The following is a 24,689-nucleotide window of genomic DNA, read 5'->3' as shown; positions in this document are numbered from 1 at the left end:
TACTATGGTACAGAATTTGAATTAGCATTTTAGGATTGGCTTTTCTTTCTGACTGGTGTTGATTTTATCTACTAGTAATGTAAAGTTTGCCTAGTCTCCACTTATTAACCTTGAGAAACAGTACTGAAGTGCATTGTAGGGGTTGCCTATTGAAGACATGATACGCTTTGTTTCAAAGGACACTGAGCGTCCCTTCCCAGTGACATTTGCGAGACCAAAAACAGCTGTACGCGACAAGAAGCTGTGGACATTGGGATCAGGTAAATTTTTCTATTGTTGTGTGGAGGCGAGGTCTCGCTGTGTCTCCCAGGCTGGTGTGCCATGGCTTGAGCATGGCTAACTGCAACTTCAAACTACTGGGCTCAAGGGGTCTTTTGCCTCCGTCAGGTTCCCAGTGTGCCATCCCTGTGTTGGTTAGGGAAGGGACAGAGGTGAACTAGGAGAGGGCATGATTTTCCCAGTGTTTCCAATGCTTATTGCAATTCTCACCTTTACCTAGAGGAAGGCTCTATGTGAGCATGGTGAGTCATGTTTTAACTTGAGTTATGTCATCTGATGGTCATTACACTGATGATTTCGAGGCAGTCCTGAGTTCTGACTAGCAGACTGTGTTTTGTGGGGTTGGCTTGGGGCGGAGGTTTCCGTGATCATTGAAAACAGGAAAGTAAGTTAGCATCTGTTCGTGACTATTTGGTAGACGTAGTCTTTGAGACAGTGATCCTGAACCTTTTTGGCCTTAGGGTCCTTTGGTAGTGTTGAAAACTGTTGTGCCAAATTAAGCAGCACCTGGAATTAGCTGGCTATCATGGCCATGTCCTTTGAAGATATGTTAGTACATATGTCTGTGGTCATAAATATTATATTCAGCCTCCTTTCAGGTGCTAAACTTTTATAGAAGTGGTGTACACTGTATGCATCATTCAGCAGCTTTTTTACTTGCTCCATCATAGGTAGTATTTTTGAGATCTATCCCTAGTGACACGTGTATCCATGAATTAATGTAAGTGCCGTATAATATTGGATCACATTGAACACACCACATTTAACTAAACCTCTCTGCATATGGATAAGAAGAGGAACTAATGGAAGTATAAATTCTTCTTCTTCAGCTAATTCTTGGGGATCCCCAGGTGCTTCTGTTGATCTTCGTTAATATTTGCAATGTTGTACTCTGAAATCCTAAATATGTCAAATACGAAACCCATATTTATCTATGTAGGTATAGAGTTAAAACGCATGGTAGACAGGGCAGTGATATTTTATATCTGAAAGGTCTCTGTGAACACTCGTTCATTTCAGGCCTGCATTGCCTTTGTGTGGCAATATTGCCTTGCACTCCGTCTCCTTCCATTTCTTCATATACCTCCGGAATTCCTTCTCCCTGTAGTACTTACAATGATGTCTCTCCAGGGCAAAGAAAATGATGAACCCTTCCTTGAATTATGAGCATCCAAATAGCTGACAATATCATAACAGCTTTCCTAACCTGACTTCTGCCCCCATGTCCACCGTTAGCCCTGTCCCCGTCTGCCTTTCTCTGTGGCATTATCCAAAGGGGGAAAGCCCTTTTCACCAGTCCCTCTATGTTAGATAGACGCACATGCACTTTCAGGCTTCTCTCTTGCTCCTGCTGCTTCCCGGCCGCCTCTCACTTTCTCCCCGGCCTCTACAGCTGTTCTCCGGGCTTCACCTCCGTCTTTAAGTCTCAAGTCAGGCATGGTCTTTGGAAAAGCCATTTTCCTTTCTAGCCCCATAGGCCCATTGCCAATGTTTATCGGGCCAAGTAGATAGAGATTGTTCTTCCAAAGATGTCTTGGAGGGTTATTCCCTATGCTCCAGGAACAGAGGGGACAGCCATGGAAAGAAATGACTGACAGTTGAGGTGGGGAAGTAAGAGTAGAGACATCAGGAAGGTCCTGAGGCAGCCCCAAGGAAGGAGATGCCTGTTTCTGTGGGGAAAAGGCCAGAAACAAGGAGGACTTCACACAGGAACCTGGGTCTTAAAAGACGAAAGAAAGTTGTCGGACTACTAGAGGAAAGTATCTCCGACATAAGGCAATGGGTGTTCGCTCTTAGAGCTGCAGAAAATAAGAGTGATTTTTTTTTTTCCAATCATTAGTAAGAAGGACATGTATCTCAAAAGGTCCTGTCAATATTATGAAGTAGCCGACACTATACAGTGTTCCTTTATGTGTTTCACTGTAGAGATCAATTGTGTTTTGAGTCTGATGGTTGTGTTCATTTCTGTTGGGTGCGTGAATTTCTGAGTGAACCTTTGGGATGTTTGTATGCCAGGTAGCTGGTGACATCAAGTGCCTCTCTGGAGTGGTTTCTTCAAGTTTTAGATAGTTAGGAGCATTTTTTTTTAAAAAAAAGTAAACATTCTGCTACACTTTAGGCTTCATTTGCCATCTCTGAATAAATAACAGCAAAAAATCTTTAAATTTCCATATAGTTTTATGAAGATGATAGCTTTTATGGCATTGCTCTAAGCTGATTTTAACTAAATGTATGGATTTGACAGCAAAAGAAGACTTTGGCACACCATCAGAGGAAGACGATGAGGAGTCGCCAGGAAGTGAAATTAACGAGACACGGGTATAAGAAAGTTATCTATAAGTTACTTGTTTAAGATTGTTTTCTTTGTATGACAAACATGGCATAGCAGAGGGGATTTTTTTCCTTTTGGAACAGCATTTTAGAACCAGTGGGCCGTAATTTAATATTTCATTTTAAAAATCTCTTAAGTTGTCATAAAACTCAGAACATTCTCAAACTGAATTGTAAGTTACAGGTAGTCTTTGCCGTTGGAATAGACACAAAGGATTTCTCAAACTGTGTTCGTTCCTTAATTTTTATACCCTCCTTATGTGAAAAGGAACATAACATAAGACTGACTCCCATGACTAGGCAATTCAAATTGTCAAAAATGTCACACTCATGGCCTTTCGTTGGACTCACATTTAATGAGTCATCATTCCCAAAGTGTCAAAGTTTGCATTTCATATTGCCGGTCAGTAAAGCCTAGGTCAGATGTGTGCCCTGCCCTGTGCTCTCTGATTCCCTTCAGTGTCTAGGTTCAGGGAGAGGATGGGCTCATGCAGCCCGTGCCCCTGAAGAGAATTCCACTCCCCAGAATGGGGCCTTTGGTGAGAGGATCCGCCAGTGGGTTGCGACTTACATTATGCAGGAAATCAGTAAATGGTTTGAAAGTCATTTTGTCACCTGTCCTTAGTGGGCATTAACGTATACTAGACCTGTAGTTAAGCACAGAGTCTGTCGGGTACTTGACACTGTCCTACTATGGTACAGAATTTGAATTAGCATTTTAGGATTGGCTTTTCTTTCTGACTGGTGTTGATTTTATCTACTAGTAATGTAAAGTTTGCCTAGTCTCCACTTATTAACCTTGAGAAACAGTACTGAAGTGCATTGTAGGGGTTGCCTATTGAAGACATGATACGCTTTGTTTCAAAGGACACTGAGCGTCCCTTCCCAGTGACATTTGCGAGACCAAAAACAGCTGTACGCGACAAGAAGCTGTGGACATTGGGATCAGGTAAATTTTTCTATTGTTGTGTGGAGGCGAGGTCTCGCTGTGTCTCCCAGGCTGGTGTGCCATGGCTTGAGCATGGCTAACTGCAACTTCAAACTACTGGGCTCAAGGGGTCTTTTGCCTCCGTCAGGTTCCCAGTGTGCCATCCCTGTGTTGGTTAGGGAAGGGACAGAGGTGAACTAGGAGAGGGCATGATTTTCCCAGTGTTTCCAATGCTTATTGCAATTCTCACCTTTACCTAGAGGAAGGCTCTATGTGAGCATGGTGAGTCATGTTTTAACTTGAGTTATGTCATCTGATGGTCATTACACTGATGATTTTGAGGCAGTCCTGAGTTCTGAGTAGCAGACTGTGTTTTGTGGGGTTGGCTTGGGGCGGAGGTTTCCGTGATCATTGAAAACAGGAAAGTAAGTTAGCATCTGTTCGTGACTATTTGGTAGACGTAGTCTTTGAGACAGTGATCCTGAACCTTTTTGGCCTTAGGGTCCTTTGGTAGTGTTGAAAACTGTTGTGCCAAATTAAGCAGCACCTGGAATTAGCTGGCTATCATGGCCATGTCCTTTGAAGATATGTTAGTACATATGTCTGTGGTCATAAATATTATATTCAGCCTCCTTTCAGGTGCTAAACTTTTATAGAAGTGGTGTACACTGTATGCATCATTCAGCAGCTTTTTTACTTGCTCCATCATAGGTAGTATTTTTGAGATCTATCCCTAGTGACACGTGTATCCATGAATTAATGTAAGTGCCGTATAATATTGGATCACATTGAACACACCACATTTAACTAAACCTCTCTGCATATGGATAAGAAGAGGAACTAATGGAAGTATAAATTCTTCTTCTTCAGCTAATTCTTGGGGATCCCCAGGTGCTTCTGTTGATCTTCGTTAATATTTGCAATGTTGTACTCTGAAATCCTAAATATGTCAAATACGAAACCCATATTTATCTATGTAGGTATAGAGTTAAAACGCATGGTAGACAGGGCAGTGATATTTTATATCTGAAAGGTCTCTGTGAACACTCGTTCATTTCAGGCCTGCATTGCCTTTGTGTGGCAATATTGCCTTGCACTCCGTCTCCTTCCATTTCTTCATATACCTCCGGAATTCCTTCTCCCTGTAGTACTTACAATGATGTCTCTCCAGGGCAAAGAAAATGATGAACCCTTCCTTGAATTATGAGCATCCAAATAGCTGACAATATCATACACAGCTTTCCTAACCTGACTTCTGCCCCCATGTCCACCGTTAGCCCTGTCCCCGTCTGCCTTTCTCTGTGGCATTATCCAAAGGGGGAAAGCCCTTTTCACCAGTCCCTCTATGTTAGATAGACGCACATGCACTTTCAGGCTTCTCTCTTGCTCCTGCTGCTTCCCGGCCGCCTCTCACTTTCTCCCCGGCCTCTACAGCTGTTCTCCGGGCTTCACCTCCGTCTTTAAGTCTCAAGTCAGGCATGGTCTTTGGAAAAGCCATTTTCCTTTCTAGCCCCATAGGCCCATTGCCAATGTTTATCGGGCCAAGTAGATAGAGATTGTTCTTCCAAAGATGTCTTGGAGGGTTATTCCCTATGCTCCAGGAACAGAGGGGACAGCCATGGAAAGAAATGACTGACAGTTGAGGTGGGGAAGTAAGAGTAGAGACATCAGGAAGGTCCTGAGGCAGCCCCAAGGAAGGAGATGCCTGTTTCTGTGGGGAAAAGGCCAGAAACAAGGAGGACTTCACACAGGAACCTGGGTCTTAAAAGACGAAAGAAAGTTGTCGGACTACTAGAGGAAAGTATCTCCGACATAAGGCAATGGGTGTTCGCTCTTAGAGCTGCAGAAAATAAGAGTGATTTTTTTTTTCCAATCATTAGTAAGAAGGACATGTATCTCAAAAGGTCCTGTCAATATTATGAAGTAGCCGACACTATACAGTGTTCCTTTATGTGTTTCACTGTAGAGATCAATTGTGTTTTGAGTCTGATGGTTGTGTTCATTTCTGTTGGGTGCGTGAATTTCTGAGTGAACCTTTGGGATGTTTGTATGCCAGGTAGCTGGTGACATCAAGTGCCTCTCTGGAGTGGTTTCTTCAAGTTTTAGATAGTTAGGAGCATTTTTTTTTAAAAAAAAGTAAACATTCTGCTACACTTTAGGCTTCATTTGCCATCTCTGAATAAATAACAGCAAAAAATCTTTAAATTTCCATATAGTTTTATGAAGATGATAGCTTTTATGGCATTGCTCTAAGCTGATTTTAACTAAATGTATGGATTTGACAGCAAAAGAAGACTTTGGCACACCATCAGAGGAAGACGATGAGGAGTCGCCAGGAAGTGAAATTAACGAGACACGGGTATAAGAAAGTTATCTATAAGTTACTTGTTTAAGATTGTTTTCTTTGTATGACAAACATGGCATAGCAGAGGGGATTTTTTTCCTTTTGGAACAGCATTTTAGAACCAGTGGGCCGTAATTTAATATTTCATTTTAAAAATCTCTTAAGTTGTCATAAAACTCAGAACATTCTCAAACTGAATGGTAAGTTACAGGTAGTCTTTGCCGTTGGAATAGACACAAAGGATTTCTGAAACTGTGTTCGTTCCTTAATTTTTATACCCTCCTTATGTGAAAAGGAACATAACATAAGACTGACTCCCATGACTAGGCAATTCAAATTGTCAAAAATGTCACACTCATGGCCTTTCGTTGGACTCACATTTAATGAGTCATCATTCCCAAAGTGTCAAAGTTTGCATTTCATATTGCCGGTCAGTAAAGCCTAGGTCAGATGTGTCTCCTGCCCTGTGCTCTCTGATTCCCTTCAGTGTCTAGGTTCAGGGAGAGGATGGGCTCATGCAGCCCTTGCCCCTGAAGAGAATCGCACCCCCCAGAATGGGGCCTTTGGTGAGAGGATCCGCCAGTGGGTTGCGACTTACATTATGCAGGAAATCAGTAAATGGTTTGAAAGTCATTTTGTCACCTGTCCTTAGTGGGCATTAACGTATACTAGACCTGTAGTTAAGCACAGAGTCTGTCGGGTACTTGACACTGTCCTACTATGGTACAGAATTTGAATTAGCATTTTAGGATTGGCTTTTCTTTCTGACTGGTGTTGATTTTATCTACTAGTAATGTAAAGTTTGCCTAGTCTCCACTTATTAACCTTGAGAAACAGTACTGAAGTGCATTGTAGGGGTTGCCTATTGAAGACATGATACGCTTTGTTTCAAAGGACACTGAGCGTCCCTTCCCAGTGACAGTTGCGAGACCAAAAACAGCTGTACGCGACAAGAAGCTGTGGACATTGGGATCAGGTAAATTTTTCTATTGTTGTGTGGAGGCGAGGTCTCGCTGTGTCTCCCAGGCTGGTGTGCCATGGCTTGAGCATGGCTAACTGCAACTTCAAACTACTGGGCTCAAGGGGTCTTTTGCCTCCGTCAGGTTCCCAGTGTGCCATCCCTGTGTTGGGTAGGGAAGGGACAGAGGTGAACTAGGAGAGGGCATGATTTTCCCAGTGTTTCCAATGCTTATTGCAATTCTCACCTTTACCTAGAGGAAGGCTCTATGTGAGCATGGTGAGTCATGTTTTAACTTGAGTTATGTCATCTGATGGTCATTACACTGATGATTTCGAGGCAGTCCTGAGTTCTGACTAGCAGACTGTGTTTTGTGGGGTTGGCTTGGGGCGGAGGTTTCCGTGATCATTGAAAACAGGAAAGTAAGTTAGCATCTGTTCGTGACTATTTGGTAGACGTAGTCTTTGAAACAGTGATCCTGAACCTTTTTGGCCTTAGGGTCCTTTGGTAGTATTGAAAACTGTTGTGCCGAATTAAGCAGCACCTGGAATTAGCTGGCTATCATGGCCATGTCCTTTGAAGATATGTTAGTACATATGTCTGTGGTCATAAATATTATATTCAGCCTCCTTTCAGGTGCTAAACTTTTATAGAAGTGGTGTACACTGTATGCATCATTCAGCAGCTTTTTTACTTGCTCCATCATAGGTAGTATTTTTGAGATCTATCCCTAGTGACACGTGTATCCGTGAATTAATGTAAATGCCGTATAATATTGGATCACATTGAACACACCACATTTAACTAAACCTCTCTGCATATGGATAAGAAGGGGAACTAATGGAAGTATAAATTCTTCTTCTTCAGCTAATTCTTGGGGATCCCCAGGTGCTTCTGTTGATCTTCGTTAATATTTGCAATGTTGTACTCTGAAATCCTAAATATGTCAAATACGAAACCCATATTTATCTATGTAGGTATAGAGTTAAAACGCATGGTAGACAGGGCAGTGATATTTTATATCTGAAATGTCTCTGCGAACACTCGTTCATTTCAGGCCTGCATTGCCTTTGTGTGGCCATATTGCCTTGCACTCCGTCTCCTTCCATTTCTTCATATGCCACCGGAATTCCTTCTCCCTGTAGTACTTACAGTGATGTCTCTCCAGGGCAAAGAAAATGATGAACCCTTCCTTCATTTATGAGCATCCAAGTAGCTGACAATATCATACACAGCTTTCATAACATGACTTCTGCCCCCATGCCCAACGTTAGCCCTGTCCCCGTCTGCCTTTCTCTGTGGCATTATCCAAAGGGGGAAAGCCCTTTTCACCAGTCCCTCTATGTTAGACAGACGCACATGCACTTTCAGGCTTCTCTCTTGCTCCTGCTGCTTTCCCGGCCTCCTCTCACTCTCTCCCCGGCCTCTACAGCTTTTCTTCAGGCTTCACCTCCATCTTTAAGTCTCAGGTCAGGCATGGTCTTTGGAAAAGCCATTTTCCTGTCTAGCCCCATAGGCCCATTGCCAATGTTTATCGGGCCAAGTAGATAGAGATTGTTCTTCCAAAGATGTCTTGGAGGTTTATTCTCTATGCTCCAGGAACAGAGGGGACAGCCATGGAAAGAAATGACTGACAGTTGAGGTGGGGAAGTAAGAGTAGAGACATCAGGAAGGTCCTGAGGCAGCCCCAAGGAAGGAGATGCCTGTTTCTGTGGGGAAAAGGCCAGAAACAAGGAGGACTTCACACAGGAACCTGGGTCTTAAAAGACGAAAGAAAATTGTCGGACTACTAGAGGAAAGCATCTCCGACATAAGGCAATGGGTGTTCGCTCTTAGAGCTGCAGAAAATAAGAGTGATTTTTTTTTTCCAATCATTAGTAAGAAGCACATGGTCGGCATGTATCTCAAAAGGTCCTGTCAATATTATGAAGTAGTCGACACTATACAGTGTTCCTTTATGTGTTTCACTGTAGTGATCAATTGTGTTTTGAGTCTGATGGTTGTGTTCATTTCTGTTGGGTGTGTGAATTTCTGAGTGAACCTTTGGGATGTTTGTATGCCAGGTAGCGGTGACATCAAGTGCCTCTCTGGAGTGGTTTCTTCAAGTTTTAGATAGTTAGGAGCATTTTTTTTTTAAAAAAAGTAAACATTCTGCTACACTTTAGGCTTCATTTGCCATCTCTGAATTTATAACAGCAAAAAATCTCTAATTTTCCATATAGTTTTATGAAGATGATAGCTTTTATGGCATTGCTCTAAGCTCATTTTAACTAAATGTATGGATTTGACAGCAAAAGAAGACTTTGGCACACCATCAGAGGAAGACGATGAGGAGTCACCAGGAAGTGAAATTAACGAGACACGGGTATAAGAAAGTTATCTATAAGTTACTTGTTTAAGATTGTTTTCTTTTATGACTAACATGACATAGCAGAGGGGATTTTTTTCCTTTTGGAACAGCATTTTAGAACCAGTGGGCCGTAATTTAATATTTCATTTTAAAAATCTCTTAAGTTGTCATAAAACTCAGAACATTCTCAAACTGAATGGTAAGTTACAGGTAGTCTTTGCCGTTGGAATAGACACAAAGGATTTCTGAAACTGTGTTCGTTCCTTAATTTTTATACCCTCCTTATGTGAAAAGGAACATAACATAAAACTGACTCCCATGACTAGGCAATTCAAATTGTCAAAAATGTCACACTCATGGCCTTTCGTTGGACTCACATTTAATGAGTCATCATTCCCAAAGTGTCAAAGTTTGCATTTCATATTGCCAGTCAGTAAAGCCTACGTCAGATGTGTCTCCTGCCCTGTGCTCTCTGATTCCTTTCAGTGTCTAGGTTCAGGGAGAGGATGGGCTCATGCAGCCCTTGCCCCTGAAGAGAATTCCACTCCCCAGAATGGGGCCTTTGGTGAGAGGATCCGCCAGTGGGTTGCGACTTACATTATGCAGGAAATCAGTAAATGGTTTGAAAGTCATTTTGTCACCTGTCCTTAGTGGGCATTAACGTATACTTGACCTGTAGTTAAGCACAGAGTCTGTCGGGTACTTGACTCTGTCCTACTATGGTACAGAATTTGAATTAGCATTTTAGGATTGGCTTTTCTTTCTGACTGGTGTTGATTTTATCTACTAGTAATGCAAAGTTTGCCTAGTCTCCACTTATTAACCTGAAGAAACAGTACTGAAGTGCATTGTAGGGGTTGCCTATTGAAGACATGATACGCTTTGTTTCAAAGGACACTGAACGTCCCCTCCCTGTGAAAGTTGCGAGACCGAAAACAGCTGTACGTGACAAGAAGCTGTGGACGTTGGGATCAGGTAAATTTTTCTATTGTTGTGTGGAGGCGAGGTCTCGCTGTGTCTCCCAGGCTGGTGTGCCATGGCCCAAGCATGGCTCACTGTAACTTCAAACTTCTGGCCTCAAGGGGTCTTTGTGCCTCTGTCAGGTTCCCAGTGTGTCATCCCTGGGTTGGTTACGGAATGGAGTGTGGTAAACTAGGAGAGGGCATGATTTTCCCAGTGTTTCCAATGCTTATTGCAATTCTCACCTTTACCTACAGGAAGGCTCTATGTGAGCATGGTGAGTCATGTTTTAACTTGAGCTTTGTCATCTGATGGTCATTACACTGATGATATCGAGGCAGTCCTGAGTTCTGACTAGCAGACTGTGTTTTGTGGGGTTGGCTTGGGGCGGAGGTTTCCGTGATCATTGAAAACAGGAAAGTAAGTTAGCATCTGTTCATGACTATTTGGTAGATGTAGTCTTTGAAACAGTGATCCTGAACCTTTTTGGCCTTAGGGTCCTTTGGTAGTATTGAAAACTATTGTGCCGAATTAAGCAGCACCTGGAATTAGCTGGCTCTCATGGCCGTGTCCTTTGAAGATATGTTAGTACATATGTCTGTGGTCATAAATATTATATTCAGCCTCCTTTCAGGTGCTAAACTTTTATAGAAGTGGTGTACACTGTATGCATCATTCAGCAGCTTTTTTACTTGCTCCATAATAGGTAGTATTTTTGAGATCTATCCCTAGTGACAGGTGTATCCATGATTTAATGTAAGTGCCTTATAATATTGGATCACATTGAACACGCCACATTTAACTAAACCTCTCTGCATGTGGAGAAGAAGAGGAAGTAATAGAAGTATAAATTCTTGGGGATCCCCAGGATCTTCTGTTGATCTTCGTTAATATTTACAATGTTGTACTCTGAAATCCTAAATATGTCAAATACGAAACCCATATTTATCTATGTAGGTATTGAGTTAAAATGCATGGTAGACAGGGCAGTGATATTTTATATCTGAAAGGTCTCTGTGAACACTCGTTCATTTCAGGCCTGCATTGCCTTTGTGTGGCAATATTGCCTTGCACTCCGTCTCCTTCCATTTCTTCATATGCCTCCGGAATTCCTTCTCCCTGTAGTAGTTACAGTGATGTCTCTCCATGGCCAAGAAAAGGATGAACCCTTCCTTGAATTATGAGCATCCAAGTAGCTTACAATATCATACACAGCTTTCATAACCTGACTTCTGCCCCCATGTCCACCGTTAGCCCTGTCCCCGTCTGCCTTTCTCTGTGTCATTATCCAAAGGGGGAAAGCCCTTTTCACCAGTCCCTCTATGTGAGTCAGACGCACATGCACTTTCAGGCTTCTCTCTTGCTCCTGCTGCTTCCGGGCCGCGTCTCACTTTCTCCCCAACCTCTACAGCTTTTCATCGGTCTTCACCTCCATCTTTAAGTCTCAGGTCAGACATGTTCTCTGGAAAAGCCGTTTTCCTTTCTATCCTCCTAATCCGACTGGCAATATACGTATTGAGTTAAGTAGATGAAAATTGTTTTTCCCAACATGTTTTGGAGGATTATTGCCTACATTCCAGGCAGAGAGGGGACAGCCATGGAAAGAAATGACTGACAGTTGAGGTGGGGAAGTTAGAGTAGAGAAATCAGTACGGTCCTGAAGTGCAGCCCTAATGAATGAGATGCCTGTTTGTGTGGCGAAAGGGGCGGAATCAGGGAGTGCTACACGTTTTAGCCTGAGTCTTAAAAGATGGAAGGAAATTTTCAGAATAGCAGATGAAAAGATTGATTATATAAGGAAGAGAGTGTATGCTGATAAATGTTCAGTAAGTTAGAGAAACTTTAGCAATCTTTAATGAGAACCACGTTGTCTGCATGTGGCTAAAAAGGTAGTGTTAATGTTATAATGTAGACAACAGTACACAGTGTTTCTTCATATGTTTTGTTATACTTTAATTGTGTTTTGTGTGTGATGGTTCAGTTCTTTTCTGTTGGGTGAATGAATTTGTGCGTGAATCTGTCAGTTGTTTGTTTGCCAGGCACCTGGTGATGTCTAGTGCTTCCCCTAGTGGTTTCTTGAAGTTTTAGATAACTGAAAGCATTTTTTGAAAGAAATAAATATTCTGCTACAGATTATGTTTCATTTCCACATTCTCAAGTTACAGAAGCATTACAAAAAAAAAAAAAAAAGCTTTTAATTTCTCTCTTTTTATGAAGACTGTAGCTCTTATGGAACTGTTCTAAGTAGGTCGTTTTAACCAAATATATGGATTTGACAGCACAAGGAGACTTTGTGGCAACATCACAGCCAGCGGAAGCAGAGCGTGAAAGAAGTGAAAAGAACCAGCCACAGGTATAAGAAAATTATATTTAAATTCCTGGTTTAATGTTTTTTTGGGGTTTTTTTTTACATTAATCACGTGACCCAGTCCAAGGCACTTTTCCTTTTGGAATGGCATTTTAGGATGAATGGGTCAAAATTTAATAATGTTAAAATTGTTATAAGTAGTTATAAAGCTTAAAACATTTTTTAATTGAATAGTAACTTATGTCTTATCTTTGCCCCTGGAAGTGAGGTGAAGGATTTCTGGAATTTTGTTTGCTCTTTGATTTTATAAGCTCCTTATATGATAAGGAAGGTAACATCGAGAACAGACTCCTAGTACTCAGCAATCAAAATTATGAACAATTTCCCAGTGGTGGCCATTGAGTTGGACTCATGGCAAAAGAGCAATCATTCCCAGTGTTTCTACATATACACTGTCGTATTGCCAGTCAGTGAGGCCTAGGTTAAATATGTCTTCTGCCTTGTGGTCTCTGATTCACGTCAGTATCTACAGTCAGGGAGACAGTGGGGTCATGAAGCCTGTGCCTGTGAAGAGAATCATTCCTCCCACAATGAGGTCCCTGCTGTTAGATACACCAGTAAGTTTGTCACTTATGTACATCCTCTCAGCCAGGATGTGGTATCAAAATTATTTTGTCCACTGTCATTGGTGTGGTTTAGAGTATACTAGACCTGGGCTTTAATAGATAGTCTGCGTAGGTACGTGACACTGTCATATTATGTTATATAAGTTGAATTAACATGGAAGGATTGGCTTTTCTTTTCAACTGGTGTTGATTTTGTTTCCTAATAATGTTATGTTTGCCTCTTTCCAGTTATTAACCTTTAGAAACACTACTGCAATACAGTGTAGGGGTTCATTATTTTATGTATGCTGAGGTAAAATCTTCTTACAGGAGGAAAGCTTTGTAATGGTAGAAATCATCTGCACATTCATTTTGGTGTGCGTAAAAAGTAATAAATTATGTTAATTCCTACCCAAGTGTGACAGATTTGCTAGTTCATATTTTTTTTTTTTTACTGTTGTCTAAGGAAAGTTATTTTTCACATCCCAGTGATGTGTGGGTACATAAATTTAAATTGAAGAAGTTGTACTGGTAAATTACAATTACTTTGGAAGTTCCTTTTCCTATAGTTGATTGGTAATGAAAAAATTATTTTGAAAACACACATCCTGACAAAAAACACAACTTAGAATCTAAGCACATTAATCTTCCACCTTTGCATAAGCAAGACATGTCTCAAGAAGTAGCACTAAATGAGCATTGTGGTCAGCAGAGTGTATCTGTATGTTCATGACTTCCTTACGTCCAGAGTATGAGCAACTGTGGATCAAACAAGGCAAAGTTGATTGGAGAAATTAATTAAAGCTCAAGAGAAATGAGTTCCAGCAGAGAATGGTGAATTTGGCAATAATACAAAATTCCTGCTTGTCCTTCAGACAGGGAACTGGCAGGTCCTGCTCTGTGTACGGCATCGCTGCCGGTGATGCCTTAGTGGTTGCTGTGGACATCGCTGCAGCATTGCCTCCCGAGTCAGGAAGCCTCCAAACAAAGTCTCCAAGTGCCCTGATCAAAACGCGATGAAGGCAGGGCAAGTTTTAGCCAGTGAGAACCCAGATGGTGGAGGACCACCACCCCATTGCTTAAATGGAAAGACAATAGGAAGCCGGGGTGGGGGGCAGTTCTGTTCTGCAGGGAGGGCCTGCGTCTATTCTGTGTGTGGAGTAGACTTTCTAACTTCCTATAGGTTTTGAATGAATCTCGCTTTTGCTCTATCTTGCTGCCTTGCTCCAGAATTCTTTCTTGTATGAAGCCAAGGACGCACTTCGACTTCAGGTGGCTCTCAGCATTGGGAGTCACTTTTCTGTGTCATCCTTGGGCAGAGACACTGCACGATAACTCTAAAGGAGGAACAAACTTAAAGGGAACACCTTCTAACTTGACAAAAAAGATACTTGATTGTGAGGATGAAGGCGCACACTGAGAGTATCCATCTCTGTAGCATTCAGGCATTTCCTGAACATAAGACCTCAGTCTTGGAATGTCTTTTTATCTCCTTCCTACTTTGTGTCCCTGGAATGCTCTTGCCAGTCATCCTCTCAGCTGTGTTTAAATGAAAATACATTATACTGTGAAAATGACAACAACTCAGACAGACACTGAGCATGTTTCTAACACAGGTGAGGAGAAATTTTTAATGATACAGACACTGAAAAAGCAAGGAACTCAGCAGTTACACTTGAAGTGAAAGAACACCAAGCATTTGATATGGAAGTGACAAAAAATATGACCCCAACCACCAGTAATTGGAAATTAGACATTGGAAATAGGCCTCAATCTAGTGATCCAGAAGCCTTTTCAGTTTGTGGCTTACCTGCTGCAAAGAAATGAAGTATATGCTTCAAACAAAAAGGCACAGTATTTCTGCTGTTACAGACACTCACAAGAAAAGAAACCCAATATATCAGGCAGCAGTGTTCCTGAAGGCATTATTTGATAAGAGCAATGCTAGTCATCATAAAATCATGAAAAGTGCATTAGAAAATACAAGTCCTTCTTCACCACATAGTTACAGAGCATTCTGAAATTTAAAAAAATGAAAGAGAAAAGGATATCTAAAAGAAGAAATACAGCAAGGTATGCAAAGGTTTAAGAATAGGGTAGGCATGATACAGGTAGAGTTCCTGGCTTTTGAGAAAGGAAAAGTTCAAGGTCAAAAAGAGGTAGAAGGTTCACCTGCCACTACTCTGGTTTTTGCTTTATTGATTGTCTGATTCATTCTGATTTTCTACTTATACACGTTGTATTAATCACATCTGTTCACCATCTTACTCTGAACCTGGAATGACCAGAAAGCAGAGAGTGGGTTAACTATCTTCATCATGACTTTTTTTTCATCATTATATTGTGTAGAAAAGAAAATGTACAAGTAAGTACCTGGCACATTATGGGTGCTTCAAAAAGAAATGTTTTGGTTCTTGCCTTTTCATTAAGCCTCCTATACTTTCTTGACATTATTTGTTAACTGGGAAAGAGTTGTGTACTATATGCACGATTTGGTTGCTTTGATTTAAACATAAGATAAAGGAAAGGTTTTTTTCTTACTGTGGTGTCCTTTTATTCAACCATTTTTCCTATCAGTATAAATTTTATCAAAAACTATTTTTCCAGGCCTTGTTTACCTAAATAAAGCCGCTTGGACAATGTTCAGTTTATCCTCAATGTGACATACTCCAAAGTTTCCCATTATGCCAAGTATCTAGTTTTAACACTAAAAATGTTTCTAGAATATTTTCTAGAAAATATTTAATGCTGTAAGTATAACAGCCAGGCTATTCTATTTTAAGAATGTTCTCTTATTTTTGGTGGGGAATGCAAGTAGAGTTGTGTATTTTGAAGCAAATTCATTTTTTAATTATGCACACAAATTAATACTTTGTCTGTGAATATGTTTCCTTTGACTATCCATGCTCGGTTTACAGAATCAATAGTGATGTGCTGATGACAGATAAGGTCCATGTAGAGAGCATAGCTGAGGTCCTCTATTGGAATGTTTTGGTTTTCAGTACCTGCTTCCCTTATTTATAAGTATAATTGATTTTACAATAGAAAATTGAGATATTTTTGAAGAACGTGATTAGGAAATCCTGATGGAACTTCTTCTTATAATCTAATTGAAACTGAATATCATAATTACTTTTAACAGAGTTTCGCAGAGAATCTTAAGCAGAAGGATCTTCGTCATTCTTCTGGGGCTGCCAATGCAAAAGGAAAAAAGACAGTAACTGAGGAAGCAGAAGGTAAGAAGCGTATTTCATTGAAAAGCCATTTGTCAGAAAGGTTATTGAAACACACAAGCACTGACATATGCTAATAGGCTAGGAAAATCACCTATTAAATGCATAGTCAACAGGAACAAAAAAAGAGAAGTGAAATGGAGAAAAGTTGTATGTCTTATCAGGTGTCAGCCACAGATGAATGTGAGAGTGCCACCAAAGGAAGTGAATTCTTAGTTCCATTTCAAGATAGTCTAACATGGGAGGAAAGGATGAAAGTCAGGGGAAAGGAAGGGGAAAGGAGAAAAGGGGAGTGAAGAATGGGCAAGGCAGAGAGTACAGGAGGGCGTACTTGAAGGGAAAGGGAGCAGGTGTGTATAATGCAGGGTGGTGAAATAAAATAATTCTTCCCTAATAAAAGGTAGAGCCAGGCATTAGAATGGTGGGAAGAAAATAACGTGAGCTCCCAGTACCAAAATCCGTTGGAGAAGCAGTGCAAAATTTCCCTGCTCTTATTTCTGAGCATGTTTGTAGCCATAGGGGAAAGAACAAACAAATGAAAGCATCAAAATTATAGACATAAGATATTGCTGCTAAACAAAGAGAAAAGAAGTGGTGGAAATGATGTGTGGAAAGAATGGAGACCTGATTTGGCGATTCCTTTTGTAAAGGAAGAGGGATTGTGAGTGGGCACAGAGGGAGGAAAGAAAGAAGTTAGCTGGGTACTTTTGCAGTTAATGATGAGGAAACTTGAGAGAACCCACTTCAGGTGGAGGCTGGAAATTTGCACTCACGCGTAAGATTAGGTTATTGCTGCCCCAGAGGTTACTGGAAGGAGAAGGAGTGGTGGAATTGGGCTAAACCACAGTCATTCATTTCTCCTCTCTGTAACTGTTAGGCACCAGAGATGTGTGTTGCACTGATATTAGTTAATCAAATGAGATTAATTTGAATATACAAGCCTTGCTGTTTCTCAGAAAACTATTTTTATATCTAAAATAGCTGTTTCCCAAATATCATTAAGACATTACTATGGTATACCTTTGGAGAGTAATATTAGACACTATAAAAGTATATAGCGCATTCCTTGAACTTTGTTTTTCTTTTCAATGACTACTTCATTGATTTGAAATATAAAGGTATACCCTCCCCACATATCCTTGACATGCGGGGTGTTGGTCTGCTCATCCTGTTGGATGGTCCCTTGTTGCTCGGTTTTACCTTTTGTTCTATTGTTTTATAAGAGTTGTGAGGTATTTTTTTAAGGTGGCTACACTGGTGTGTATCTGCTGTGCTGATTTCTGTATAATGCTGTTCTGAGTATTTTGTGCAGGGCAGGTCCGGTCATGGCAAATTCCCTCAGTGTTTGCTTGTCTGGAGAAGACTTAATTTCTCCATCAATTGTGAAACTTTGTTTTGCAGGATACAAAATTCAAGGCTGGCAGTTGTTCTGTTTGAGTCAATTGAAGATGGGGTCCCTTTCCCTTCTGGCGTGTTGCGTTAAAGATATGCTGTTGGCTTCTGCCATCAGCCTTGTCATTTATTCTCTCAGGGTCATGATTTGCTGCTCTGATTAAAGATCACTGTGCACATTGGTATATGTGCACTTTGCTATTTTAGTTGTTTTCATTGAAACATAATCTCACTTTTGAAATCTTAATTGCATATTGTATTAAATGTATTTTTCTGGCCGGGCGCGGTGGCTCACGCCTGTAATCCTAGCTCTCTGGGAGGCCGAGGTGGGCGGATCGTTTGAGCTCAGGAGTTCGAGACCAGCCTGAGCAAGAGCGAGACCCCATCTCTACTAAAAATAGAAAGAAATTATATGGACAACTAAAATATATATATACAAAAAATTAGCCGGGCATGGTGGTGCATGCCTGTAGTCCCAGCTACTCGGGAGGCTGAGGCAGTAGGATCGCTTAAGCCCAGGAGTTTGAGGTTGCTGTGAGCTGGGCTGACGCCACGGCACTCACTCTAGCCTGGGCAACAGAGTGAGACTCTGTCTCAAAAAAAAAAAAAAAAAAAAAAAAATGTATTTTTCTTTAGTTCATTCTGTCATGTTGCTGTCTGCATGAAGAAAACAAAACAGAAAGCATAAAGTAGTTATTTTCAAAGCCTAGCTATAGGATCCAGCTCAAGACTAACTCTCCATGACTGTTTGATTGGCTTTGTCATATTTAATTGATTGTGTGTGCCTTTTATTTATTAGGGCCTCCTGAAAAACATCATCTGTTGAAGGTAAAAACATTTATTTTTTTATCTGGAATTATTCACCAAACATTGTATGAAATGTACATTACTGATGATGATACACTCTGTTTCACAGGCGACTGGGCATACCATTACAAGGAAAGTTTCTAGTTTGAGAAAAACAGTACGAAGGAAGAATGTGCAGATATCCAGATCAGGTAACTTTGTTGTTGTTGCTTTAGAAACACGGCCTTGCTGTGTCATGCTGGGTGCAGTGCACTGGCCTGATCGTGGCTCACAGAGTTCACCTTTGAGCTCCTGGGATCAAGAGGTCTTTCTGCCTCCCTTAAGTTCCCATTTGGAATCCCTGTACTCATTATGGAATGCACAGGTGAATTATGAGACTCCACAATTTTTATAGTGTTTCCAATGCTCATGGGAATTCTGATCTTTACCTAGAGAAATGCTTTATGGTAATATGTCAACCATGTTTTTATTAATTTAAAAATATTAAGGGGGTACAAATATTTTTGTTTACATGAGTCGCTTTTGTAATGCTTGAGTCATGACTATAGGTGTGCCCATTACCCACATAGTGTTCATTGTACCCATTAGGTACGTTTTTGCCCCTCCCCTCCTCCTGCCACCACTTGAGTTCCACTGAGTTTTACTTTCATCCGTGTACATGTGTGCTCATTAGTACAGGTGATGTTTTTTGTTGTATATTGTTTGTTTGTGGGTTTTTTTTTTTTTTTTTTGCAATCTTGAGATACTTCACTTAGGAGAATGATCTCTAGTTTCATCCAAATTGCTTGAAAAGGCATTAATTCATCATTTTTTATGGCTGAGTAGTAATCTATGGCATACATAGACCACATTTTATTAATCCACTCATGAATTGATGGGCACCTGGGTTGATTCTACATCTTTACTGTTGTGAGTTGTGCTGCGATAAACTTTGAGTGCATGTGTCTTTTTGATAGAAAGACCTCTTTCCTTTTGGTAGATAAACAGCAGTGGGATTGTTTCATCGAATGGTAGCCCTACTTTTATTTCTTTGAAGAATCTCCACACTGTTTTCCATAAGGCTTGTGCTAATTTGCAGTCCCACCAACAGTGTATGAGTGTTACTTTCTCTCTGCATCCATGCCATCATCTATTGTTTTTGGACTTTCTAATAAAAGCCATTCTATTTAATAACAGGGGTAAGGTGATATCTTACTGTAGTTTTAATTTGCATTTCCCTGATACATAGCAATGTTGAGCATTTTTTCAAGTTTATTGGTCATTTGTCTATCTTCTTTTGAGAAGCTTCTGTTGACGTCTTTTGCCTGCTTTTTAATGGGGTTGTGTGTTTTTTGCTTGCTGATGTTCTTGAGTTCCTTGTAGATTCTGGTTATTGTTAGCCATTTGTCAGATGTATATCTTGTGAATATTTTCTCCCATTCTGTAGGTTGTCTATTTGCTGTGTTGGTTATTTCCTTGGCTATGTAGAAGCTTTTTGGTGTAATCAAATCCCATTTATTTATTTTTTGTTGTTGCCATGATTGCCATTGTGGTCTTTTTAATAAAGTCTGTGGGAAGATGATATCTAGAAGGGGTTTTCCTATATTTTCCTCTAGAATTCTTATGGTTTCCTGTCTCAGGTTTAAGTGTTTTATACATATTGAGTTAATTTTTGTGAGTGGTGAGAGATAAGGATCCTGTTTCATTCTTCTGCATGTGGCTATCCAGTTTTTCCCAACACCATTTATTGAAAAAGGGCTTCATTTCTCCAGTTTACATTGTTGACTGTTTTGTTGAAGATCAGTTTTTCATAGGTAGGTGTTTTTTTTTGTTTGTTTTGTTTTTTTTCTGGATTCTCTATTTTGTTACACTGGTCTGTGTAACACTGTGTAACACTCTATTTTGTTACACTGTGTCTCTATTTTTGTACCAATACCATGCTGTTTTGGTTACTGTAGCCTTGTAGTATACTTTGAAGTCTGGTGATGTGATGCCTTTAGATTTGTTATTTTTTTTTTTAACATTGCTTTGACTATTCGGGCTCTTTTCTGGTTCTAAACAATGTGTAAAATTATTTTTTCTATATCTGTGAAATATGACATTGGTATTTTCATGGAGATTGCATTGAATTGTAAATCACTTTGGATAGTATGGACATTTTAACAATGTCGATTTTGCCAACCCATAAGCATGATATATGTTTCCATTTGTTTGGGTCCTCTGCAATTTCTTTCCTCAGGGTTTCACAGTTCTCCTTGTAGAGATTTTTCACCTCCTTGGTTAAGTATCATTATATGCCTAGGTATTTTATTTTCTTTGTACCTATTGTAAATGTTATTGAATCTTTGATTTGACTCTCAGTTTGTCTGTTATTTATTGGTGTATAGAAATACTACTGATTTATGCACCTTGAATTTGCACCCTGAGACTTTGGTGAACTTATTTATCAGTTCCAGGAATCTCTTGGTAGAGTCTTTGGGGTCTTCTAGGTAGAAGATGATGTTGTCAGTGAAGTACAATAGTTTGATCTCCTCTTTCCCAGTTTGGATACCCTTTCTTTCTTTGCCTTACCTGATTGCTCTGGCTGGGACTTCTGACTAGAAGTGGTGACAGGGGGCATGCTTGTCTTGTTCCCCTTCCTAGCGGGAACGCTTTCAACTTTTCTCCCATCCAGCATGATGATCTCTGTTGGTTTGTCATATATGATTTTTATAATTCTGAGATACGTTCCTTCTATGCCAAGTTTTTGAGGGTTTTTATCTTGAAAGGGTGCTGAATTTTGTCAAATGCTTTTTCTGCATCTATTGAGATGATCGTACGATCTTTGTTTTTGCTTGTCTTTATAAGATGAGTCACATTTATTGATTTGCATATGTTGAACCATCCTTGCATCCCTGGGGGGAAGCCCACTTAGTCATGTTGAATTATTTTTTTGATGTGTTCCAGAATTTGGTTTGGTAGCATTTTATTGAGGATTTTTGCATCTCTATTCATAAGGATATTGGTCTGTAGTATTCTTTCTTATGTGTGCCTTTTCCTGGCTTTGGTATCAAAGTGATACTGGCTTCATAGAATGCACTGGGGAGAATTCCATCCTCCTCTGTGTTATGGAATAATTTTTGTAGTATGGGTGCTAGCTCTTCTTTGTGGGTATGGTAGAATTTGGCTTTGAATCCATCTGGTCTGGGGCTTTTTTTGGTGTTAAATGATTTTTTATTACTGCTTGGATATTTTGTCCATTACTGGTCTGCTCAGGAATTCTATTTCTTCCTGACTGAGTCTCAGGAGGATATATATTTCCAGGAATTTTTCTATTCTCTCTATGTTTTCTAGTTTATGTGCACAGAGATTTTCTTAGTATTCATAGATTTTTTTTTGTATTTTTGTGGTATCATTTATAATGTCTCCTTTTTCATTTTTTATTTAAGTCATTTAGCTCCTCACTCTTCTATTCCTGGTTAATCTAGCAATCAGTCTGTCAATTTTGTTTATCTCTTCAAATAACCAACTTTGTGTTTCATTGATTTTTTTTTTATTTTTTCCATTTCATTTAATTATGCTCTGTCCTTTGTTATTTCTTGTTCTGCTGACTTTGGGTTTGGTTTGTTCTTCCCTTTCTAGTTGTTTGAGATTTGACATTAGGTTTTTAATTTCTGATCTTTCTGTCTATTTGATATAGGCATTTAAGGCTATGAATTTTCCCCTGAGGAATGCTTTCAAAGAGTCCCATAGATTTTGATAGCTTAGGCCCCAAGACACTATCCCTGAGTCTCCAACATTGCTGCTAGTGTGATGGAAGCTCCCAGAGGTCCGTTGCTTCCCCTGGGACATCACAGCCATGAGCAGACATTATTCATTGACTTGGGTCCTGCAAAATCCCACTGCCCAGTCACCTATAACCACTGCCTAAATAGACTCACCCAGCTGCCACTGTCACCTCCATTAGCTGAGCCCAGCCAGAGCATTCTCCCACAACAACAGCCATAGTGGAGAGGGTTGCCCCTAGCCCCAATGCAAACTTCCAACCAGAATCTGGGGAATAACCCTCCACCCCACATGAATATTATTCAGCACTGGCTCAAACTGAGTGTTAAAACAGAGCAGATGTTATATAGGGTCTCTCCCTTGATGGTACAGCATTCCAGAGTACATCACAAAAGCTACAGCTCCCCTTCCACTAACTAAACAGGAAAGTTCCCAGCAAAGGAGAACAAGTGTCCTGCAATCCTATTAGCCTGGAGCTGAGAGAAGAGGATTCAGATGAGAAAAAACAGCAAAAGAATCCTGGTAATAAGAAAGCCAAAACAGTTTGACACCCCCAAGGAATCACAGTGGAGATGCGGTAGTGGACTCTGGCAAGGAAATTGCCAAAATGGCAGAAATGGAATTCAGAATATGGATGGAATTGAAGAGAAATAAGATGAATGAAATTGAAGAGAAAGTTGAAAACCATCCAAAAGAAGCCAAAAAAATCTTTCAGAAAATAAAAAGTGAAAAAGTCACTGGAGAGCTAGACAACATAATCCAGGATAATACAGAACTTAAAGAAATGAAAGAATAATTTAGGGAGCTTCAAAACATAGCAGAAAACATCAGCTACACTACAGACTAAACCAAGGAGAAGAAAGAGTCTCAGAGATGGAAGGCAAAGCTCTCGAGATAACTCAGTCATGCAAGGAGACAGAAAGGAGTATAAAACAGTGTGAGAAATCATTGAGAGACATGTGTGACTATGTGAAGCAAACTAACATTCAAATTGTAGATATCCCTGAGGGAGATGAAGAAATTGCGAAAATCATGGAAAACCTATTTGAGGGAATTATTGAGGAAAATTTCTCTGGTATCACCAGAGATGCAGATATGCAGTTACAAGATGGACATCAAACACCAGGAAGATTCATAGCAAATAGGACATCTCCAAGATGCACAGTAGTTAACCTGGCCAAAATCAAAATGAAGGGGAAAATTCTAGAAGTGGCTAGATGTGAATAACAACTGACCTACCAGAAAAAGTCATCAGGCTAATAGCAGAATTCTCGGGAGAAACCCAAATCAGAAGGGGTGGGGGTCCATCTTCAACCTTTTGAAATAGAACAACTGCCAGCCAAGAGCAGGCAAGATGGCTGACTAGAGTCGAGGCTTATCGGACCTTCCTGGTAGAGGAGTTGAGGTTTGGACTGAGGGGTGCAGAGGGTGATAGCTGATCAGGAGTGGACCACAGGGTCTGACACCAGTGGAGTCCAGGTCACCACCAGCAGGAACTGAACAGCTGAGAGAGAGGAGGATAGAAGGGAGAAATTGGCCCAAACCAAATTGTGGGATTTCTGGAGCTCAGGGAAAGGGTAAGAGATTTTTTCCCTTCCCCGATCTTGATGCATCAGGCCTGCAAAGGGACACAGGGCTGTAATCTAGTGGAGGAGAGTCACAAGGAACCAGAGGGCCCCTGTGCTGAGTGACCGAGCCTGGCTCAGTCAGCAGGGAGTGGGCTTCTGGCCGAGCCTGTGCTGAGCGACCGAGCCTGGCTCAGGAAATGGGGATCACTGTCCTGGCTGAGCTTACACTGAGTGGCTGAGCCTGCCTCAGGTGGGGGAGGGCACTCCTGGCCGAGCCTGCCTCGGACAGGGTGGCTGCTGCGGCTCAGAGAGGAGGGTGGTCGCAGTGCTGCAGCCACAGAGAGGAGGAGGGTGGACTGGTTCTTGCCCCCCAGTTTGAGAGCAATACAGGAAAACCATGGCCTCTTCCCCTTTCCCTCCCCCACCATAGCAGCTGCTGGAGTTCTCTGTGCTGAGTGGCCCCTTTCTGTGCCTGGTGTGCTTTTTCACCCTGAGCCAGCAGGGCCCCCTCATGTGGTGACCCTCCTGCCCACAGGTGTTCGGCGTGCCTGCCTGCTGATGGTGGGGCAGGAAGGCATGGGGGAGAGGACGTGGTTTCAGGGTCAGGCAGTGAGTGAGAGCCCATGCCCATTGGGAGGATATAGAGGAGCACAGGAGAGCAGGGGTCTGTAAATGCATCTGCTCCACCCCCGCCCCCCAGAACTGCCATATTGGGGTTTACTGAACCTGGGGGACCCAATTTGCATAAATACTGGTTCCCATGGCAATTGAGTGCCTCTGGTGCCTCAGGCCAAATCAGAGCAGCTGCCCCCACCACCACTCAATTTAATAGGGAATTCAGGTTGATCCAAGAGTTCCTTGAGCTGCCACTATTCCCCTGGT

General features: G+C 41.1%; 1 long non-coding RNA gene across 1 annotated transcript; it reads left to right on the top strand.

The window, feature by feature from the left end:
• Positions 1–12,435: 12,435 nt before the first annotated feature.
• Positions 12,436–18,517, top strand: LOC138379655 (uncharacterized). Its single transcript, XR_011232263.1, has 3 exons — positions 12,436–12,503; positions 16,206–16,299; positions 18,488–18,517. It is a non-coding gene; the product is annotated as an uncharacterized lncRNA (long non-coding RNA).
• The last annotated feature ends 6,172 nt before the right edge of the window (positions 18,518–24,689 follow it).

The sequence above is a fragment of the Eulemur rufifrons genome, unplaced genomic scaffold (genome assembly GCF_041146395.1).
Source record: "Eulemur rufifrons isolate Redbay unplaced genomic scaffold, OSU_ERuf_1 scaffold_114, whole genome shotgun sequence".
Taxonomy (NCBI): domain Eukaryota; kingdom Metazoa; phylum Chordata; class Mammalia; order Primates; family Lemuridae; genus Eulemur; species Eulemur rufifrons.
The sequence above is the reverse complement of the archived record's forward strand: the minus strand, read 5'-3'. Positions and strand labels throughout refer to the sequence as shown.